The sequence below is a fragment of the Prunus mume genome, linkage group LG5 (assembly GCF_029339155.1).
Source record: "Prunus mume cultivar Tortuosa linkage group LG5, ASM2933915v1, whole genome shotgun sequence".
In the NCBI taxonomy this organism is placed as follows: domain Eukaryota; kingdom Viridiplantae; phylum Streptophyta; class Magnoliopsida; order Rosales; family Rosaceae; genus Prunus; species Prunus mume.
The window spans coordinates 9,567,413-9,585,790 of NC_142702.1; the positions used below are offsets into that span (position 1 = coordinate 9,567,413).

The window sequence follows — 18,378 nt, forward strand, 5'->3', positions numbered from 1 at the left end:
TGTGAAGCATGGTGGTGTGACCCCCATGGATCCGGGTAAATCTCGACCACCGCCCTGATCGTGGGTTTTGCCCCATTGGCCGTGGGAATGCATTTAATGCCCTGGTCTGGTGGTTGGTGATCTGACCTCAAGTTGTAAGCATACTTGTGAGAACGTTTGTGCCTAACCACTCTGTTTTCCATTACCAAATCCTAACTTCGATCACTTCCCCTCTCCTCGTGTATTAAATGCTTCTTGCGACTAGTGGACTTGCTGAGATAGTCGAGGCATTACTTCATTAAATGGGGCGTGGGACCCTGAGGCCACGTGGCGATTTGACCGCAGATATCTTCGGCCATGTCTTTTACGGTCCTCGGCTTTGGCCTATAATCTATGCGATCGCGAGTAGCCGAGAGGATTACGCCTCGCAGCTTTTTCTTTTGTTTTCGGGAGGATAAAATGCCTAACGAAATCTGACCGTTTCAGTTTATGAGTAGGTGCTAGGGCCGAGAGGAGGTCCCTTCGGTCAATTTATGATCGTGATTTATTAGGCACAAACAACTATCTATACTCAATCCATAACATGACCCAGATAACTCATTCTCGGTCAGGACTCGTTTACAAGGTCATTTAAACACTTCTCAAAAGATATAACTCCCTCGGAAGACTCACAACAACCGAGGGGTCAAACCGGCTAAACTTGGTCAAAGGGGCCTGCGGGGCCCATGACCTCCGATCACAATTAAGTCCCTATAGGTTCTACGCACTCTTCTGAACCAGCCCTGCAAGTTTGGTCCAAATCGAACGGTCGGATTGATCACGATCGCATGATCAGACAACAACAATTTATTTTGTCTAAGGATTCGCAATTTCGGGGTATCTAGGACTCCGATTCACGATCCGTCGAATTCTATACAATCTTGAAAATGCAAGGTATAACATACAGGAATTTGGGTTTGATCTAACAGTCTAAACATATCAAACCCGAAAATTGCACAATAGGCTAGATCCATTCAAGACTCAAACAATATCCAAATTGAAATCCGAGCACACCTACGTGCTCATGACAACTAGGGGATCACACTGGGACACAATCCCCCTCTGCTACAGTACCCACGCGTTGCCACATGCACCGGCAGTGCATGGGTGTCCAAAGCGATACTCTTCGCCAGAAAACTTCAAAATCTTGCCACCCTCCCGGCTGTAGATACTACTCGACAAGTGGAGCAATTTATTCAACTATGGCAACATACAATTCGGACAACAAGTGGCCTGAATTTCAACCCAAAAAGAGGCCAAACTTAGGGTTAAAAATTGAGTTACTTAAGTTAGAAATTGATCAGTTCCTACCCAACCATCAGGTAGAGCATGGAAAATAGGTGAGAAAGCATACCTCATTCGTCAGAAGCGGTGGCCAAAGGAGAAAGAACGAGCTTGAGAACAACCAAGAGATTTCGGGCGGATTTTTGAACATTTCGACGACCGGGCTGGCAGGTGGTAGCGGAGGAAAGCCAAGATGGAAAGATGGGGTGGTGGCGGTTTGTTTGAGCCCGGACCCATGGCCGGTGGCAGCGCGTGGCGATGATGGTGGCTTGAGGAAGCCACAGTTGAAGGAAGAAAAAATCAAGGGAGGGGCTCGTTCGCGTAGAGAGAGAGAGAGAGAGAGAGAGAGAGAGAGAGAGAGAGATAAAAATCTGACTTTTGCAAAATTACGATTTACCCCTTTACGTATTTTGATCGTATCTTCCTTAATAAAACTCTGATTTGAGCCCAAAACGTGTCTACGGACTCATCTCAACGTGCTCTACGCAATGGTACTATTGAAATTCCCAACTTCCTTCCCGGTCAAAAAGTCAACTTTTAACCTAATAAAATATTTTAGGGGCATAATGGTCTTTTATCATAATAAATTAATACTTAAAAATTGATTTAGGATTGGGTTGTTACAGTGGGCCTCGTGGCCTTGGCTGACCCAATTTAGAAAGTTTAACCATCGGTTGACCGTGAGTCATCCGAGGTAGTTTCACCCTTTGAGAAGTGCTAGAACGACTGTGTGAACGAGGCTTGACTGTTTGTGAACTATTTTGATTATGTTTGGTTTGGGGTTTATGTTAGTGTTTTATGATTCTTGGGTGTTATTATGATATTCTAAGTTTATCTTGTTATTTATTTATTTATTTATTATTATTATGAGAATTATTATAGTATATGTCTGGGTGATATTGGATTATTCAAATGTTATGAAATATTATGTAATCGCTTTTGCTTTCTAAGGATATTATATTGTGTTTGGTTTTGAAGAGTTAGGAATGGCTTGTTAATCGGATTTTGATGTGAATAATAAATTAGTTAAATAACTAAGTACATATCTAACTACATGTATACATTTAATATATATACTTAGTGGTTTGAGAATGGTGAATTATGGACACTAGTTCTCAACAGTATGTGGTGTAAATTCAAAGGTAGTTGAGAACTGATTTTCTGAAAGTTGAGAAAAAAGATTTGAAATGTGGATTTATGATAAATTTTGGAGTACCCTCAATTGCCTTCAAAACAGTTTTGTCATTTATGACAATGCCCCACGACTTTTAGGGACGCCTGAACTGTGTGGTGTGAGGATATGCGTTCTCGGACTAACTACATGTCCCCTGAGTTTTGCGAGGATGTGCAGCTCAAGTTCACTAGTTGTCCCCTAAGTCTTGCTAGGAATGCTGCTCGAGTTGACTTTGTATTTCTGAGGCCTACAAGGATGTGTTGCTTATGTGACATTGGAATTGATGGAATATGATTGGAATTGACGGAATATTATTGGAATTGACGGAATATCATTGGAATTGACGGATCATGAATGGGGGTAATCCTAGGTGGAGAGTATTTAAGTTTTGAGATGTTTTAAACTAAAATTGAGGATTTTATCTTTGTATTTGTGGGCGAAGGTTTTAATATATGTTTTCCTACTTAAGAGACAAGGATTAAGAGTTTTCTAAGTTTTAAGGATTTTGTATAATTCACGATTAGTTTCTTAAGTGAAGTTTTATTTTACCATGTCGTTATTTGATTTTTGATACCCGTTCTTTTTCTCCTTGTGTTTCTTTTCCAATTAAAAAGTTATTCTCCTCTCATTATTTTCTTTTCATTTTCAATTTCTTTTCACATTTGATTTTGCAAAACAAGAGATAAACATAAAAGTTGAATATGTAACTTGCCAACAAAACAAAGAGGAAGAACTATGTATGGCTTGATCCCTTAGTAAGGGGACGCAGGCAACCTAGAGTTACTAGGTGCAGCCGCAAGATAAAGTGATTGAAAAGTTGTTGAGTTAAGTTATTTTGAAATTTGATAACATATTCATGTTGTTCTAAAAGTTGAGATTAGTTTTAGATGGCAGAACGATTTATTTTGTATAAAGAGGCCTGAGGCCAGCCAACCTTCTCGCCTAGAAGCTAGAAGGAATCAGTCTTAATGGGGGCAATTGGGACGTGGACATCAAGGTCTTTATGAGTGACTACCCTAAGAAATCAGACTTATGCTCAGTTCTCTTGTTCTTGTTTCATAAACAATTGCGGCAACCTAGTGGTATAGGGAGCTCTCATGTTTGGTTGCATGAATTCTATTTTTGTGCATGCTAAACGGTTGTGGATATTTAAATTGCTTGTAGTACAGGTGATAAAGTTTGGGAAATGAGCAATTTATAGGGGAGACTCTGCCGAATTTTCCGCAGAAGTCAAACCCTAAAGAAACTTTGAATTTTAGTCCGAAGGGCAATTTGGTCAAGTGTGTCGGCACCTGCGGTGTCGGACACACACAGGGTTCGGCGCAGATTCCAAAGTAGAATTTGGGTAGGGTCTTGTCATAAACTCTCAAGAGGCTCTTACTATGTTAGAAGAACAAGTGATGTGTGATAATTTTGATATGGTTGTATGCCCTTCAGGTACTTACATTCCCTTTCCACTGCATATGAGATCACTTATGTTTAGCTTATATGTAAATTCGCGTAGGTTTGACTTGTATGTATATTCACATGTTTAGCTTCAATTCTTATCATTTTGTTCATGATTTGTCTCTTCTCTCCTGTCACATTTTCATTTAATTAATTAAGTATCGGCTGTTAACATCTTTCTCAACTCAGCAGTTACTTTGGTTTGCAATATCAAAGACTTCCTAGGCCTCATGGAAGAACAAAATTAATTGCTTTAAACTCAATATTTTGCAATCACAATGTTTTTGGAGTAACAATTTCGACTTTAGAGGAAAATTATGTGTGCTAACTAGTTCGGAAGACAAATTACTACATACATAATGTTTGTACAAAATTCCTCACGAGGATATTCGTCTAAGATTCCTTCGTCTTCTCCCACTTCTCTTTCTCCCTGCAAAACAGATCGGGGTAAAAGGACCACACCCGGGGGGTGTTGGCCAAAGGCCCTCCGATGCCTAAGTTAGGTAGGGTATTTCAAGGAAAACCGGGTGGCCGGAGCCGTGTGTGGTGGCCGGAGCCTTGTGTCAGAGAGAGAAAGAAAGTGGTGGCTAGGGTTTGTGAGAAATAATTTCTGCAGAGTTTCAGTAGGAATTTAGACGTACCTTCACCTTTGTGCGTAGCCAAGTATTTATAATGGTCTCGGAGATTAGGGTTTCAGAGGAATAATTCCATAGATGGAAGGGAATTATTCCTCCCCTATTTGGAATTGATTTGATTAATTAGGGATTTGATTTATTTGGGTAAATCAAATCCCTAATCGTGGTAGGTATCAGATCAAATCCCAATTTAATTAGGTAACTCCTCATTTAATTGGGAATTGGGGTAGGAATCAAATCAATTCCCAACTTAATTAGGTAATTCTCAATTTAATTGGGTAACTCCCAATTAAATTGAGTAACTCCCAATTAGGTTGAGTAATTCCCAATTAGGTCAAATAATCCCCAAATGGAAGGAATTATTTGACCTAGGGTTTTGATTTAATTGGTTCCCACAAATGCCCCCCACTTGCATGGCGCGTGGTGGCATGTAGGAGATGTGAATTGTCATTGGGCTTTCAGTAATGTGGACTTCCTTCTTTAATTTGGGCTCTGCGTGGAGGAGGCTTTTTACTTGCTAATTTCTGAACACCTGACTGGAAAGTGTTTGAAATTCCTTGTAGGTCAAGGAATTTTGATCCTTATAAACATAGGGCTCCCTCAAACTATTTTCACGTCACAATGTCTGATCCTCCAATTTCGTCAGTAAGAGAGAAAACTTTAGAAAATTGCTTCAGCTGGCTTTGTCCTCGTCACACACCCAAGGTAATTTGTCTTGGGTAACATATATATTTTTCCTTTTGTTCTGACTTTTGGCTGCAAGGAGGTGGTCCGTGCCTTGTGATTGGACTGGGGTATGATGGGAGGTCTGGAAGGCTGGCGGATCAGGCCTTACACGTGTTGGGCCCGAAGCAGGGGGATGGAGGCGCCGGACCAAGAGGCTGGAGCAAGGAGAATTGGGCCATTGCGCGATATGGGCTTGCGCTAGGCAAGCTGGCCACGTGCTCCAATTTGGGATGCGGTCGGCGCATCACCTGGCCTCGCTGGGCACTCGAGTGGGCTGGAGACTCACGGGGCCGAGACGCGAGTTAGGCGATTCATCTTTTTTTTTTTTCTTTCTTTGTTTTCCTTTTAAAATTTTTTTTTTTGTTCACGAGCTAGGAATTTTAACCTGCAATTTCCTTTGTTATTCTTTGCAGCTACTCAATGACCATGTCTTCGAAAGAAGGAGCCGATCACCAAGCTCGCAAGTACCCTTGTACCTATGGGGTGGCTCTCAAGTTCCCAAAGAAGTTTGTGGCCAATCTGCACCGTGTCACCACCGAGGCCCGATTCAAAACATGGCGTGCCCTTTTCAATTTCGCCATTCCCAAGGACGTACATGTCAAGTTAGCGAACCCTCATCCGACGCGTACTACGGGTGGATTCGAACAATCCAGTGCCAGGATCATCACGTTCCGCCCCTTCTATTTCTCGCTAGGCTTCACGTTTCCGATGTCGAAATTTTTCAGGGATGTGCTTTGCGCCATGGAGTGTGCCCGAGCCAGTGTACTCCAAACGCGTTTATCGAGCGGTCATCGCTTTGAAAATTTGAGTCACTTCTTCAAGCTAGATTTGATGCAGGAATTCTTCTATTTCTTGAGGTGAGACGCTTCGAGAAGTATGCCCAACCGTGCGCGCAAACCCAAGTTGTTTGATAGTTTAAGTCAAGGCGATCATGTGTGGAGCAAGGATGTGCCGGAGGTCGATGGCGATGGGAAGGAGAGGTTGGCGACGGTCCGCTCGTTCCTCTCACCTCGTGACGGTAAGTTGCATCCCTTTGGTCCGCTCTGTTTGTTGAGGGATTTTTCATGTCGTGTGTCGACCAACTTTTGTCTTCTCGCTGCGATGACGCCATCGAAAGAAGCTCGTCCCTGACCTGGACATGATGAAGGTTCGGCAGGGCTTTGAGCATCCACCGCCAAGTTTCGTGAATGGCGTTGAGCGAACATCGGAAGAAAGTCGGTGCTTTGCCCCCTGAAGATATTGAAAGATGGAAGTTACCGCTGAAGCTAAGTGACTTGCGGTTGGCGAGCAGATGAGTCATCGGCCGAGTCCCCGAGGATAGAAAGGCGTCGATGGACCCGCCCGTGACGGAGCTGCGATTTCTCGATCAATGGATACGTCTCTGCAGGGGGGCAGCGAGATCTTCTCTTGCCACAAACAAGTCTTCCTCACAGGAGGCCTCGTCTGCCGGGATCAAACGCCTCGTTAGCGCGAACAGCAAGAAGGCCAACGGCATGCGGAAGTTCGGGATATGTTGTTCAAGTCGCCAACCGTATTGCCCAAAACTTGTGATCTGCCTTGTAAGGAGGCCGTTGAGAAGCAAGGTTCGGTGTCTGCGCCCGATGCAGGGACCAAACCGAGAGGATCGTACCTCGCCCAGCCACCATGACTCGTCTGCAGGGACCACGAACAATCAAGCGCGGAGCTGACTCGATGTTGCAAGCTGCAGGCAAGAAAGCTAAAGAGTCGTCTGCTCGAGCAAAGAGTCCTCCAGTCGCGCGAATCTGGTTTGGGGATTGGCGATAACTCTGTTGGGGTGAGCCGTGTTCGATCTGCTGAAAACGGGCTTTCTATCAAGTCCATCTGCTTGTGCTAAGCTAGCTGACCATGTGTATCGAGCTGCTGATCTTTGTGCCTTCTCGAGCCTTCCCTTGGATAAACAAGAAGAAGCTGCCCTGTATCATCTTCAAAAAGGGATGGTTTTTGCTGTTGGGGCTATGCAGAACTTCGCATGATGTTGCCCCTCTTCCGCCTGCTTGACGAGCTGGTGAAGAAGAATGCTTGACTTTGACAAGCTCTCGAGCGAGCGGATTCGCCATGACGCGAGGATTTCCGAGATGAAGGAGAGTATGTCCGCACTTAAGAGTTCTGTTGGCCAAAAAGATGACGAAGTCAAGTCTCTTATGGCTACCCTGCTCGAACGCAAGGAAGCCTATTTTAGCCTCGAACGCAAGCATGCTGCTCTGGCCCAAGATCGTGATAGGCTGCTGGTCAAGTTTGACAACCATGTGGAAGCCACGGAGGTGTCCAAACATGAGATTGCCGCTAATGCGTACATAAGCCGATACCGGATCGCCGAACGGCGCTTCTCCTTGTTGTCCTCTCGAAGATGACGATGATGAGCGATCGGTCTTGATCTACCCCTGCTCACGATGCGATCAATGTTGTGGATGTAGAGGCAGGTTGAAGAGCGGTAGCAGATGAAGCCGCAACGGAGGAAGACAAGCCCCAAGGCGGGTCACCGAGGAGGGTAAGGAACAAGCGGCCAAGGCGGTTGAGTAGGTGGTGATGGTTAAGCAGTGAGGCCGTTGCCAGTATTGAGGATGTGATCGGCTAAGAGTCACCTGCTGAAGTCCCCTAGTAGATGTAGTTCATTTTTGCTATTTTTGAACTTTGTAATTTTCTTTCAATAAGTGGTCTTTGGTTGACCGCCCTATTGTTTGTTGAATTTGGCTGGTTGGCCGCTTTGCTATGAAATTTTCAGTTATCTTTCAAACTTCAATTCTCACTATATCTTGTAAGTGTACGTCCGGAGACATAGCACTTGAAAGAGATCCCATTGAGTTTGCACTCGTGAAGTAGGTTGCCCACAATGGAGGTAAGGCTTGTCACCTACGAGCGTATGTCAGGGACACAATGCTCGAAATAAAAAGATTCCATTGAGTTTGTGCTTGCGAAGCTTGCAATGGAGATGAGGCTTGTCGCCTACGGCGTATGTCGTGACACAATGCTCGAAAAAGACTCCATTGAGTTTGTGCTTCGTGAAGCGGCTGTCTGCAATGGAGATTAGGCTTGTCGCTGCGGCGTATGTCGGGACAAAATGCTCGAAAAGACTCCATTGAGTTTGTGCTTTGTGAAGCACCGTCTACAATGGAGATGAGGTTCGTTGCTGCGAGCGTATGTCGAGGACACAATGCTCGAAAAAGACTCCATTGAGTTTGTGCTTCGTGAAGCAGCCTGCAATGGAGATTAGGCTTGTCGCTGCGAGCGTATGTCGGGACAAAATGCTCGAAAAGACTCCATTGAGTTTGTGCTTCGTGAAGCGGCACATGCAATGGAGATTAGGCTTGTCGCTGCGGCGTATGTCGGGACAAAATGCCGAAAAAGACTCCATTGAGTTTGTGCCGTGAAGCGACTTATGCAATGGTGATGAGGCTTGTCGCTGCGGCGTATGTCGTGACATAGCGCTCGAAAAAGACTCCATTGAGTTTGTGCTTCGTGAAGCGCTTATGCAATGGAGATGAGGCTTGTCGCTGCGGCGTATGTCGGGACATAACGCTCGAAAAGACTCCATTGAGTTTGTGCTTCGTGAAGCACCGCTGCAATGGAGACTAGGCTTATCGCTGCGGCGTATGTCGGGACAAAATGCTCGAAAAGACTCCATTGAGTTTGTGCTTCGTGAAGCGCTTATGCAATGGAGATGAGGCTTGTCGCTGTGAGCGTATGTCGTGACATAACGCTCGAAAAGACTCCATTGAGTTTGTGCTTCGTGAAGCACTTATGCAATGGAGATGAGGCTTGTCACTGCGAGCGTATGTCGAGGACATAACGCTCGAAAAGACTCCATTGAGTTTGTGCTTCGTGAAGCACATGCAATGGAGATTAGGCGTGCTGCCGCCATGTGTATGTTCGTAAGACATAATGGTCAAAAAAGTACTTCATTGAAAAGCTTGCTCTTGTATTGATGTTGGTGTGAAGACATCGCTTTATTGAATAAAGGAAATTGACAACAAAGGTAACATCAAAAGTAGTTCGTCTTAAATGGAAGTATAGGAGGCTCGTCGCCTGCTAGCAGCCAAGCTGGTCAGCGAAGAGTTTCATGGATAGTATCTTCGAAGGTGGTGGGCATTCCATTGTCTCGGAATTTCTCTTCCTTCTAAAGTATCAAGGGTGTAACTTCCTCTGCCCCCAGATCGGCTGATCACGTAGGGGCCTTCCTTTGGCTTCATCTTCTTTGACCCTTGCCTTGGTGCTGTGATGAAAGTTTTTCTAAGCACAAGGTTTCAGTGGCTGAAACTGTCGATCTTGGCCTTCTTGTTGTAGTAGGACGTCAACTGCTGCTGGTAGGCGCAACTCGAACAATGGCCTTTTTCGTTCTTCTTCGAAAGGTATCAAGGTTGACTTTCATCCGCTTGCGCTTTGGTCAAGACTGCCCACCTCAATGCTCATGGAAGGGACTGTGATGTGTGGGAATGATTGCTTCATCCCATAGGCCAGGGAAAATGGTGTCTCTCCGGTCGATCTCCTTTTGGTCGTGCGATAAGCCCATAGGACTCTGGCAGCTCGTCGACCCATTTTCCTTCTGCGCCTTCCAGTCTTTTCTTTAGGCAGTCTAGCACTATCTTGTTGGATGCCTCTGCTTGGCCATTGCCTTGCGGGTATCGGGGTGTTGACAGGTGTTGTTTGATGCCATACTGCAAAGAATGCGGTGACTGCCTGCCTACGAATGTACCATTGTCGGTGACTATCGATTGCGGGCAACCGAATCTGCAAATAATGTTCCTCCAGATGAACCGTTCAACATCGGCCTCCTTGGTAGAAGATAAAGCCTCGGCCTCGATCCATTTGGTGAAGTAATCAGTGGCAACGATCATCATCTCTTTGTTGGCAGGTGCCGTCGGCATAGGTCCCACCAAGTCAATGGCCCACTCGCATGAATGGCCATGGACTGTTCTGCGGATGGTATTCCTCGCGGGCAGGCCAGGGACCGGCTTGTAGCGTTGGCATCGATCACATCTTCGAGCATACTCCGTGGAGTCTTGGCGCATGGTAGGCCAGAAATAGCCTATGCTGAGAGCCTTCGAGCAAGCGATCTGCCCCCAGCGTGATTTCCACATTCGCCGTCGTGTATCTTGCAGAGAACCTCGAGCGTTTGTGGGTACTTGATGCAAGTGAGATGAGGCCCGTAGTATGATCTGCGGATAAGCATGTCGCCTTTCATGTAGTATCTTGCAGCCTTCTGCTTGATTTTTCTGGCCTCGGACTTGTCCTTGGGCAGGTTTTCATTCACTAGGTAGTCAATAATTGGGTCTTGCCAGCTCGGATCCTCATCGATCCGCATCAGTCCGGCTGCTCTGCCTCCTCTATGCTAGGCTGGTCAAGGTGCTCGACCGGGATGGAACGTCTGAATCTGGTTATCCAGCGCCGATCCTAAGCTTGCTAGTGCATCTGCGTGCGCGTTCTCTGCTCTGGGAACTTGCTGGATGGTGAAGGTGGGAAATGCCTTCAACAACTCTTGAACTTTGTCAAGGTACAAGATCATCCTTGGGTGCTTCGCCATGTATTCTCCTGAGGCTTGACTTGTGATCAGCTGGGAATCTAAGTAGATGGCCAGCTTTTTGATTGATAGCTCCTTTGCCAAGCGCAAGCCAGCGAGCAATGTCTCGTACTCTGCCTCGTTGTTTGAAGTCGGAAGCCAAGCGTGATAGCTTGCTCTAACAGGGTTCCATCTGGGGTGATGATGACGACGCCGCTGCTCCGGCTCCTTTCGGTTCGACGCTCCGTCTCGCGCAATCGCCACATGTCTCGGGTTGGTCGAGTTGATGAGGTCTTATGCTCTCGAACTTTCCTTCTTTTTCTTGACCGACTTCTCTTCTTGGTGATGGTGTGAATTGCAACAAAGTCTGCTAAGGCTTGAGCTTTTATCGCGATCTTGGCGGTAGAGGAGGTCGTATTGGCTTAGCTCTATAGCCCACTTCATGAGTCGCTGAGAAGCATCAGGGCTGTGGAGGATTGATCTCAAAGGAAAGTCGGTCATGACGATGACTCGATGAGCTTGGTAATAAGGTCGCAGCTTTCTCGCAGAAACCACAAGGGCCAAAATGAGCTTCTCCAATTTCGGGTAACGAGTCTCTGCATCGAGGAGAGCTTTTGACGTGTAGAATATCGGATGTTGGGCCCCAAGTTCTTCTCGAATGAGAGCTGAGCTGACGGCCGAGTTGGACACTTGCCAGGTACACGAACAAGTCTTCACGAGGAACGGCTTTGAGAGCAGGGAGGTGAAGTAAGGTAAGTCTTTAGATTCTGGAAAGCTACTTCGCACTCTTCGTCCCATTTGTCTTTTTGTCCTTTCTTCAAAGCTTTGAAGAATGGTCTGCACTTGTCGGTAGACTTTGAGAGGAATCTGTTAAGAGCCGCTGCTCTGCCCGTCAGGCTTTGTATTTCCTTCACTGTGGAAGGCGACTTCATCTCGAGAATGGCTTTGATTTGACGCGGGTGTGCCTCGATACCTCGTTGCGTCACTAAGTACCCCAGAACCGGCCGACGATACACCGAACGTGCATTTACTTGGATTCACTTCATGCGATATTGGCGGAGCGGTGAGCGCCTCGGTGAGGTTTTTGAGGTGGTCTGCCCGGCAGGGCTTTAACGAGCATATCGTCCCACGTATACCTCCATGGTTCGCGATCTGCTCCTTGAAAATTTTATTCACGAGCCTTTGGTAGGTTGCTTGGCGTTACGATCGCTACAAGGTCAGCCCAAAAGGCATGACCTTGTAGCAGTAGGTCCCTCTTTCGATGATGAAAGAGGTCTTCGCCTTGTCATCATCATACATCATAATTTGATTATAGCCGGAGTAAGCATCCATGAAGCTGGCAGGTTGGTTGCCGGAAGTTGAATCCACGAGCTGGTCGATTCTCGGCAATGGGAAGTTGTCTTTAGGGCATGCTTTGTTTAGGTCGGTGTAATCAACGCATATTCTCCATTTTCCCTTTTCTTGTTTCGCCACCAGAACAACGTTGGCCAGCCATTCCGAGTAGGAGACCTCTTCAATGAATTCGGCAGCTAGGAGCTTGTCGATCTCGGCTTCAATGATCGCGACCCGCTCGGGAGTAAAGTTGCGTCTCTTCGCACTACGGGCTTGCTAGCGGGGTTGACATGGAGCCGATGGCAGATGATATTTGGGTCAATGCCAGGCATGTCGATGGTGACCACGCGAACATGTCTTTGTTGTTCGGAGGAAGATGGTCACTCCATCTTCTGCGTGCAGGCTTAGCGCGAGCCGATCCGCGCTTTCTTATGTCCGGTGAGGATCGGGGTACTAACTCAACGCGTCTTCCTCGGGCTTCCAACCTTCTTCAAGGGAGCCTTACGGCGGATTCCTCGTCTCGATCCTTCTTGTTCGGATTACGCACGAGCCGATCTGCGCCTCTTTGTCCGGCTGGTCAAGATCGGGGTACTAACTCAACGTCTTCCTCGGGCTTCCAACCTTCTTCAAGGAGCCTTCCGGGCAGATTCCTCGTCTCGATCCTGGTTCCTTAATCGCTATTGTGAGGCAAGAAACTTCCTTCCCTTTCGGGTTTGCTTATCGCTAAGAGCGCTTCTGCCTCGTTGGCGGCTTGCATTCTTGGTGTGAGCTGCGGTGCTTGCTCTTCTTGAGCCCTTGGGCGGTGCATCTCCTACCATGGCTTGGTCGCTGTTGATCGCCCGATCCGCCCGAGGATGGGATAGCGAATCTTCGATGTAGAGCGGATGTGGCGGCCTCAATCTTGCTAATCCACGGTCGGCCCAAGATTCCGTTGTAGGGGGAAACCTCGTCGATGACCATGAAGGTCTGTGAGCAGACCACTGGGGGTGAGTGGACATCCAAGTCGATCGTTCCAATAGTGATTGATGTGGCCCCATTGAAGCCGGTGAGCGATCTGGCAAGTTTGCTAATCTTGGGCTCGAACCCCATCTGTTGGATAACAGATAGTTGCAGGATGTTGGCTGCGCTGCCCTCATCTACATGAACTCGCTCGATCACAGCTTGTTCAATTTGGATGCAGATGACTAGGGCGTCATTATGTGGCAGGTCAAGCCCGATCAAGTCCTTCTTCTGGAAGCCGATGATAGGTGTATCCCCAACAGCTGGTACTCCCGTTGTGACTTGGGAGACATAAGTTGCCTGCGCGATCTTTCTCTTGCGCTCCTTGGTGGTCAGCCCGGACTCTTGGGAGTCGGCTAGAATGGTGTTGATTCGAATGACCTTTTGGGGAGGTTCCTTGGCAGCTACATCACGATCCTCGATCTGCTGGATAGCCTTCTTTGCAACGAACTCTGTGCAATGGCCCTCTCTGACCAGCTCCTCAAGGTGCCTTTTCCAAGCGTTGCAGTTGTTGGTGTAATGACCGTGCTCCCCGTGGAATGCGCAGTATTTGCTGGTGTCTCTTTTAGAGAGGTCTCCTTTCATGGGTGGTGGTCTCCTCACCCAACGCTTGTCCTTCACTTGAGCTAGGATCTGGTTGATTGGGATAGCGAATTCGGTGAAGGTCCCTGTTTCTGAGCTTTCCTCTTGGGGCCGCGATCTGCGCTTATCTCGGGCTTTTTGCTCGAACTTGTTGCTCTTTTGGCTTGCCTGCTTCGTCGGGTGGTCAACTTGCTTGCTAGCTTTCTTTGCGGCGATACGATCATCGTCCCAAAGTGCGTAGCGCTCTGCCGTCGCGAACACTTCTGCCAAGGTTTGACTTGGAGTTATGGCCAGCTCCCGGTATAGCTCGTGCTCGGTTGGCAAGCCCTTCTTGAAAGCTGAGGATGCAACTTGGTCGTTGCATCCTATGATGTTGGCCTTCTCGGCCTTAAACCGTCTCGGTAGTCTCGTAGAGACTCGTCAGCTTCTTGCGCAGTTGAGCAGTGGTCCGCATGCTTTCGACCGTCTTGTAGGAGGTGTACTCCTTTGTGAAAATGATGGCGAACTCCTTGAAGTTGCCTATTGACGCTGACGGTAGAGTGTGGAACCAATCTGAGCTGCTCCTCGCAGAGTCATCGCGAACACTTTGCACATCGGGCGTCGTCTGCCTTGTACAGGATCATGGCGCTCTTGAAGTGCCTCAAATGGCTCTCAGGGTCAGAGTCCCCCTTGAATGGAGTGATGGATGGCGTTGTAAACCGCTTCGGCGGCGGAGCTCGTTCCACCTCGTCGGTAAAGGGCGAGCAGTCAACTCGATCAATTTCCTTGCATAGGGCCTCCTTCGCGCTTCCTTTGAGTCGGAGACCTCGGAGTTGGTCATTTACTAGCTTTGTGACATCCTCTGCTCGCAGGGTTGGAGTCTCGGGCCGACGTCTTCGGTGCCTCGAGCGCGATGGCTAACTTCTTCCTTGATTCCCAAGGGTCAATCCCCTTGGGTGCTCTGCCCGTGAGGCAGATTAGGAGATTGAGTTTGTGAGGATTCCTCTGCAGCTTGTCGCCGCGTGTTGGTCCTCGAGCGGGCTGGTGGGCGTCGATCGTCACCCTCTGCTCGCAAGGAAGGTCGTTCAGGTCGACGTCTTGGTGCCTCGAGCGTGGTCGCTAACCTCTTCTCCAACTCCCAAGGGTCGATCCCTTGGTTGCCCTGCCGGTGGGGCGGAGAGAAGGTTGAGTTTGGGAGGACCCCTCCACAACTTGTCGCCGCATGTCGGACCTCGAGCGGGCTGGTGAGCGTTGATCGTCATCCTCTGCTTGCAAGGAAGGTCGTTCAGGTCGACGTCTTCGGTGCCTCGAACGTGATTGGCTAACTTCTTCTCCGGCTCCCAAGGGTCGATCCCCTTGGTTGCCCTGCCGATGGGGCAGGAGAGAAGGTTGAGTTTGGGAGGATCCCTCCACAGCTTGTCGCCGCGACCGCTCATGAACTCGAGCTCCTTGTGGACCTAAGCGAGCACGAACATTGGATTGTGGGCCTAGCCTCTCGAGCACATTGGTCCTGGGTCCTAGCCTCGAACGGCTCAGAGTACGACTTCGCACTGCTGCGTCTCGTCTGCACGATCTCGCTCTCTTCCCTGCCGGTTTGCCCTTGTCGACTAGCAGGACCTCTCGAACTGCTCGCCAACATGCTCGTGTGCTCTCCTCTCCTCGTTATGGGGTCCAAGGTTGGGCCCTTGATTCAAGTTGATCTGCCTGAGTAGCTGGCCAATCAGGTTGTTTTGATCATCGACCTTCGTGTGAGTTGATCAACCCGCGAGTTAAGGTCCACCTGACTGCTCGGGTGAAGTAGAGTGGTGTGCATCGGGCCCAACGGCATGTGGGCTAGGGCTCCATTAGACGCGTACACAGGTGCATATGTCAAGTGTGATCGCAGAAGAGGGAGAGAATGGATCTGCTCCAAGACGGGACGATGTCGAGTAGCCATGGGGCATGCGGCAAGTCCGAGAGTTAAGTGGTGTGGCTGTTCCGTGCTCGACGGCAGACGGCAGCGAGCGACTCCGTGTCGGCGGCGATCGCAAGGCTGTGGAGGTCGGGTCATGTGGCGGCTGTTCTACAATTCCAGCAATTGAAGGCGGCCGCAAAGCACTAGAAGACGGCTGCAGGGCGTTGGCAGGCATGATTCCGTGCTGTTGCATGGAGGTTTCCACCACGAAACCATGAGATGGGCCCGTCGTGGTGGCGTTACTCTTCGTACGTCTTGTATCAACCATGGTTGTTTGAAAAAATGTGTGAAAGATGGATTTTGAGCACGCTTTGAATATATCTCGTCCTCTCAATGAAAGCACCAATTTGTTTGTACAAAATTCCTCACGAGGATATTCGTCTAAGATTCCTTCGTCTTCTCCACTTCTCTTTCTCCCTGCAAAACAGATCGGGGTAAAGGACCACACCCGGGGGGTGTTGGCCAAAGGCCCTCCGATGCCTAAGTTAGGTAGGGTATTTCAAGGAAAACCGGGTGGCCGGAGCCTTGTGTCAGAGAGAGAAAGAAAGTGGTGGCTAGGGTTTGTGAGAAATAATTTCTGCAGAGTTTCAGTAGGAATTTAGACGTACCTTCACCTTTGTGCGTAGCCAAGTATTTATAATGGTCTCGGAGATTAGGGTTTCAGAGGAATAATTCCATAGATGGAAGGGAATTATTCCTCCCCTATTTGGAATTGATTTGATTAATTAGGGATTTGATTTATTTGGGTAAATCAAGTCCCTAATCGTGGTAGGTATCAGATCAAATCCCAATTTAATTAGGTAACTCCTCATTTAATTGGGAATTGGGGTAGGAATCAAATCAATTCCCAACTTAATTAGGTAATTCTCAATTTAATTGGGTAACTCCCAATTAAATTGAGTAACTCCCAATTAGGTTGAGTAATTCCCAATTAGGTCAAATAATCCCCAAATGGAAGGAATTATTTGACCTAGGGTTTTAATTTAATTGGTTCCCACACATAACATGGAACGATAATTCAGCTCTTGCATGATTTCGTGCCAACTTTTCGTATCCTCAAACAGAGCTTTTGAGTCCTTAATTTTACATTATTAGTTTGGGTTTTGTGGCAGTCTAAACATACACAATTCTCACATTAATCATGATTTTGGATTAGACAATTCAGCTCACTTTTGACTTTCTGCAAGCTCTTTTTTCCCTTTGATACTATATTGTGTCTTCCTTTCCAAGCAAAGAGAGTATAAATCGACTCCTTTTCCTTAGAATTGTATGACATGATATGTATGTGGTCTAATTCCATGAATGATCCAGTAAAATCAACGATAGACACATTTTCTTCTTTTAAGTTATTTTTCAATCATTATTCATATAAAAGCCAACTAAATTAGAAGTTGTTTAGCCATTTGATTCTTGTCATTTTCGTTTCAGTTTTATCAAACAAGTTACGGTCTGTGTGTGCCCATTTTAAATAATCAATCAATAGAAATTTATATATATATATATATATATATATCCCCAGTTCTAGCATTAGTATTATAAAGAAACACTACAACATGAATTTTGGAGAAGAAAAAAATACCCAAAGTTAGCTAGCTGTCCCTTCTTGATATTTAATTGATGTGTGAAATTGTGAAATTTAGTCCTTAATTTCACAAAATGGCTTTGTTTTTTGTTGCTGTTGTTCTTATGAGTCCATGGTGTCACTGCAACATTCGTAATCCTCTGTTTCACAATGCAGGGTTTCAGCTATATATATGGCATATGAGTTGTTGATACATGTAGTTTAAGCAAATCACTATTTCAGGAAGTTGTTGATCTATTTTCGTTTTTCTTGTTTCTGCAATTAAGGTCATGGACTCTTGCATGGTTGCATATACACAGAACAAAGGTCTTATTTGATAGCATGTCATTTACCTATGCTATTTCAAGAATCAGGTAAATGAATCTCCAGCTGTAAGATTTTTACCTACATTTTAAAAGCTGAAGGTAATTTTGAACATTTCTTGCTAAGTTTGTCTTGGTGTTATATTGACCGTGCAGAGTCGAGATTGAAGAAGAAACTCATGCATGCGATGTGCCTGTGATCTAGAACTTCGTGTTTGGACGAAATGGTAAGCTACTGTCCCTTCAGTTTGTTTTCTTGACACTCATCAAAAAATCGAGTTATATTCTTATGAGTTTTGTATCATAGGTTCAAGTTGTTGTGGAGCAGTTTAATTAGGAAAAAATGATTACCATCAACTTCCAGAGGTGCAACTTAATTAAGACGAGCATTCTGATGGAGAACACTTTCCCTAGTCAAGCCCTGCGTTCTGTCTCTTATAAAAAGAGAGTTTTAAATCCTTTTAGAGACTGCAATCCCTGGCCACAATTTAGAGAGATCAAGTGAGTTTCAGATGTATTTGGTGTTCTCTAGGGAGAAATGGGATGAACGAAGAGAGATTAATTTAGTTTGGTTGCGAGAACCTACTTGTTCTTTTCTGTCATGTTCTGGTGCACTTCTGATTTAGCGAATTACTATTGTCATCGCCCGTGGATGTAGCCCAATTTTGGGTCACCCACATTGAATATGGTGCTTTCTCTGTTTATGCTTCAGTTCATCGTTCTCTTCCTATTATTACTTTTCCTGTGTTTGGTTTGTTGTCTAGGACTAGAGAGTTAAATGTGGCAAATTTCTTGCTCTGCTTCGTGTTGACACATCAAATGTGTATTTGCATTGGTGAGTTTTCAGAAT

At 46.6% G+C, this 18,378-nt stretch overlaps 1 long non-coding RNA gene across 1 annotated transcript; it reads left to right on the top strand.

Moving 5' to 3' along the window:
* Positions 1-3,838: 3,838 nt before the first annotated feature.
* Positions 3,839-17,756, top strand: LOC103322688 (uncharacterized). The gene is made up of 3 exons (XR_016126696.1): positions 3,839-3,913; positions 17,493-17,579; positions 17,685-17,756. It is a non-coding gene; the product is annotated as an uncharacterized LOC103322688 (long non-coding RNA).
* Positions 17,757-18,378: the final 622 nt, after the last annotated feature.